Below are 5,511 nucleotides of genomic sequence, written 5' to 3'. Positions count from 1 at the left end.
TGCTGAACCGTCCTTCAGATAAAAGCTCAAATAAGTTCTTTCTTGTGGCCATTGTTTAGTCTCTCAAAAAGAGAGAAGTGGAGAAGCATTTGTTTAGATGTTAGATGTGTCTGAGAGTGATGTATCATTCATGATGAGCAGAACTGTGGCACTTTCTTTGTTTATGGGCCGGGTCACACTTAAAAATAATAATGTTCCAGAATCTGTAAAGGTTTTACACACCACAGAAGTTTCTCTCGGTGACTCTCTCCATGTTAGGTTATCTAAAAACTAAAATAAAATAAATAAAATAAAATATAAATGAAACAAAACTAAATAAAAAAGTAAAACTAAATATTTGCACACTGAAATTCAGTTGTATATAAAATTAAAAATAGAATTTAAAATGAAAAAAAAAACAATAAATATCATTATAAACTAATAACTGTCAAAATGTTTAATGAAATTCAGTGGTATAAAATTAAATAACATTGAAAAAATATATTAAATAAAGTTAAACTAAAATAAAGTAATTGTATACTAAAATGCAGTCGTGTACAAAAATAAAATATAACTGAAATAAGGTAAAAACAAAGTAAATAAAATTAAAAAATAATCAAATTAAATTAAAAGAAAATTTATACTGAAATTCAATTACATATAAAATAAAAATAAAATATAAAACAAAACTAAGTCATATAAAATAAAATAAATTAAACTAAATAAAATAAAATAATGTTATACTGAAATTCAGTGTAATAAATGAATGAATTCATGAATCAATTAATCAATATATCAATCTTCTTAATAATATTTCTCTTCAGGGAATAGAAAGGTGTCTTATTATTTATAGCATATTGATTCCTATCTAATCATGTAATCCATAAATCACGACAATTATAATAACAATATCCAAAAGAGCTTTTTTTCTGCTTTATAGAAAGTGAGGAACTGACAGAAACCAGCAGACGGTTGCTGCTAGTTATCAGCTAGTTATCAGTCCGGTTCACTCGCTGCTGTGTTTTTCCTCTCTGTTTGTGTGAGAACACAGGATTTATTTCATGTTTAATGCATGCTTTTGCATCTCTGGCATTCAGGCTCGCATGAGCTGAAGGATGCATAGAGTACCAGCTCATCCATAAGATATAAGCACACGTGTTTACTGGACTCCTGCCTCTTGCTATTAGTTTGAGTGTTTAGTTTGTGCTGTGATAGTCTCCATATTATCAGACTGGATTCTGTCCCATTCGCTGCAGTCGAATCATGTGTTTAATTCACTCTGAGTCTGTAAACTTGAGGCACTGAGGTTTTAGTGTATGGGTTTTTGTTCAGGTCGCTGACAAAAAACACTGGAGATTTATTGCCACTTTTATTGCTGCTGACTTTTATTTATTACATAAATGTATGCATGCATGCATGTTTTTATTTATCTATTAATCAGCAGGTTCATGCAGGATGTTGGATGTTGGTTCAACAGGATGTTGCTGAGAACATCATTCTGCTCTATTTTTTTGGGGGGGGGGGGGGCTGTATTTGCAGACAATGACACAAATGTCTATCTACCTGTAAACAGAACACATGGATTATAAAAATCAATTATTTACAGTGCTCATAATGCAAATCAGTCTGAGTTAATTTATATAGAATACAAAAGATTTACAGTTAAAATAACATCCAGCATCAATCTGACACAACTACACTGAGGAGATTCATCACAACTACAGACCAGAGTCTTAAAATGAGATCGGAGTGAAAGATCTGATATATGATGACAGATTAGTCTAGTTTGAGAACAACTAGTTACAGCACAAGCATGAAAAGCCAATTGTGGCTGATGCCATTACAGTGAACCTTATTTTATGCCCAGCATTCAGATTTATTGATTGTGGTGTGAAATGTAGTGGTTTAGTTTGAGCTGCTGTTGATGTTATTTAACGGTAATTCTGCTGCTTTGGTGGCTTTAATCAAGCGTGAAACTTTTGTAATTGGCAACAAATAGAGCTTAATTAAAAGACAAGAACATCCTGAAACTACAGCTGTTCTTTAAGACCAATTATATACTTATACAGCCTGAAAGAATCAGTAAGCCACTGTAATATTGAAACGTGAAACATGAATCATTGAATCATTGAATATTTATCGTGTGAAATATTTGTATTTTATTTTTGCATTTAACAACATTTGTTGCATGCAAAAGTATTTATATTGTAGATATGTATGAGTTTAAAAAATGTTTGCGTTTTATTTTTATTTTATTTGCATGTTACATTATTTGCAGAGCTTGAATAAGACTTGGTTACACTTTATTTCAAAAGTCCACTTTAGACATTCTACTAACTATAAGTAACTTTGTAACTATACATGTCAACTAATTCTCATTAATTTGCAACTACATATCTATTAACTCTCAGAGTAGACTGTTAGGGGTAGGTTTAGGGTAAGTATAAGTTGACAAAGAAAGTGTTAGAAGATATTAAGCAGTAAACAGTTTACTAATACTCTACTAACTGCATGTAGTTGACATGTAGATGCAAAGTTATTTACTGTTAGTAGAATGTGTAAAGTTGTGTATGTTGATGGTGTTTTAATTATTCAGCCAAGTGATGATATCTCAGATCATTATTTAGTTCTTTGCAAAATTCATATAGCCAAAATTGTAAATTCTACTTCTTGTTACAAGTATGGAAGAACCATCACTTCTAACACAAAAGACTGCTTTTTAAGTTATCTTCCTGATGTATCCAAATTCCTTAGCATATCCAAAACCTCAGAACAACTTGATGATGTAACAGAAACTATGGACTCTCTCTTTTCTAGCACTTTAAATACAGTTGCTCCTTTAGGCTTAAGGAAGGTTAAGGAAAACAGTTTGACACCATGGTATAATGAGCATACTCGCACCCTAAAGAGAGCAGCCCGAAAAATGGAGCGCAGCTGGAGGAAAACAAAACTAGAGGTATTTCGTATTGCTTGGCAGGAAAGTAACATATCCTACAGAAAAGCATTAAAAACTGCTAGATCCGATTACTTTTCTTCTCTTTTAGAAGAAAACAAACATAACCCCAGGTATTTATTCAATACAGTGGCTAAATTAACGAAAAATAAAGCCTCAACAAGTGTTGACATTTCCCAACACCACAGCAGTAATGACTTTATGAACTACTTTACTTCTAAAATCGATACTATTAGAGATAAAATTGCAACCATTCAGCCGTCAGCTACAGTATCACATCAGACAGTGCACTATAGACCCCCTGAAGAACAGTTCCACTCATTCTCTACCATAGGAGAGGAAGAATTGTATAAACTTGTTAAATCATCTAAACCAACAACATGTATGTTAGACCCTATACCATCTAAGCTCCTAAAAGAGGTGCTTCCAGAAGTCATAGATCCTCTTCTGACTATTATTAATTCCTCATTGTCATTAGGACATGTCCCCAAAACCTTCAAACTGGCTGTTATTAAGCCTCTCATCAAAAAACCACAACTTGACCCCAAAGAACTAGTTAATTATAGACCAATCTCGAATCTCCCTTTTCTGTCCAAGATACTAGAAAAGGTGGTATCCACACAATTATATTCCTTCTTAGAGAAAAATGGTATATGTGAGGATTTCCAGTCTGGATTTAGATCGTATCATAGTACTGAGACTGCTCTTCTTAGAGTTACAAATGATCTGCTCTTATCATCTGATCGTGGGTGTATCTCTCTATTAGTTTTATTGGATCTTAGTGCTGCGTTTGACACAATTGACCACAACATTCTTTTGCATAGACTTGAATACTTTGTTGGCATCAGTGGAAGTGCATTAGCATGGTTTAAATCGTACTTATATGACCGCCATCAGTTCGTAGCAGTGAATGAAGATGTATCCTATCGATCACAAGTGCAGTATGGAGTACCTCAAGGCTCAGTACTAGGGCCACTACTCTTCACGCTTTATATGTTACCCTTGGGAGATATCATCAGGAAACATGGTGTTAGCTTTCACTGTTATGCTGATGATACTCAGCTCTATATTTCTTCGCAGCCCGGTGAAACACACCAATTTGAAAAACTAATGGATTGCATAGTCGATATAAAAAACTGGATGACGAGTAATTTCTTACTGCTAAATTCTGAAAAAACAGAGGTGTTAATTATAGGACCTAAAAACTCTGCTTGTAATAACCTAGAACACTGTCTAAGACTTGATGGTTGCTCTGTCAATTCTTCGTCATCAGTTAGGAACCTAGGTGTGCTACTTGATCGCAATCTTTCCTTAGAAAGCCACGTTTCTAGCATTTGTAAAACTGCATTTTTCCATCTCAAAAATATATCTAAATTACGGCCTATGCTCTCAATGTCAAATGCAGAAATGTTAATCCATGCATTTATGACCTCAAGGTTAGATTATTGTAATGCTTTATTGGGTGGTTGTTCTGCACGCTTAGTAAACAAACTACAGCTAGTCCAAAATGCAGCAGCAAGAGTTCTTACTAGAACCAGGAAGTATGACCATATTAGCCCGGTCCTGTCAACACTGCACTGGCTCCCTATCAAGCATCGCATAGATTTTAAAATATTGCTTATTACTTATAAAGCCCTGAATGGTTTAGCACCTCAGTATTTGAATGAGCTCCTTTTACATTATAATCCTCTACGTCCGCTACGTTCTCAAAACTCAGGCAATTTGATAATACCTAGAATATCAAAATCAACTGCGGGCGGCAGATCCTTTTCCTATTTGGCGCCTAAACTCTGGAATAACCTACCTAACATTGTTCGGGAGGCAGACACACTCTTGCAGTTTAAATCTAGATTAAAGACCCATCTCTTTAACCTGGCATACACATAACATACTAATATGCTTTTATTATCCAAATCCGTTAAAGGATTTTTAGGCTGCATTAATTAGGTAAACCGGAACCAGAAACACTTCCCATAACACCCTATGTACTTGCTACATCATTAGAAGAATGGCATCTACGCTAATATTTGTCTGTTTCTCTCTTGTTCCGAGGTCACCGTGGCCACCAGATCCAGTCTGTGTCCAGATCAGAGGGTCACTGCAGTCACCCGGATCCAGTACATATCCAGACCAGATGCTGGATCAGCACCTAGAAAGGACCTCTACATCCCTGAAAGACAGCGGAGACCAGGACAACTAGAGCCCCAGATACAGATCCCCTGTAAAGACCTTGTCTCAGAGGAGCACCAGGACAAGACCACAGTAAACAGATGATTCTTCTGCACAATCTGACTTTGCTGCAGTCTGGAATTGAACTACTGGTTTCGTCTGGTCAGAGGAGAACTGGCCCCCCAACTGAGCCTGGTTTCTCCCAAGGTTTTTTTCTCCATTCTGTCACCGATGGAGTTTCGGTTCCTTGCCGCTGTCGCCTCTGGCTTGCTTAGTTGGGGACACTTCATCTACAGCGATATCGTTGACTTGATTGCAAATAAATGCACAGACACTATTTAACTGAACAGAGATGACATAACTGAATCCAATGATGAACTGCCTTTAACTATCATTTTTGCATTATTGAC

This window comes from Carassius carassius, chromosome 14 (assembly GCF_963082965.1).
Source record: "Carassius carassius chromosome 14, fCarCar2.1, whole genome shotgun sequence".
In the NCBI taxonomy this organism is placed as follows: Eukaryota; Metazoa; Chordata; class Actinopteri; order Cypriniformes; family Cyprinidae; genus Carassius; species Carassius carassius.
Note: the sequence above shows the minus strand (reverse complement) of the source record.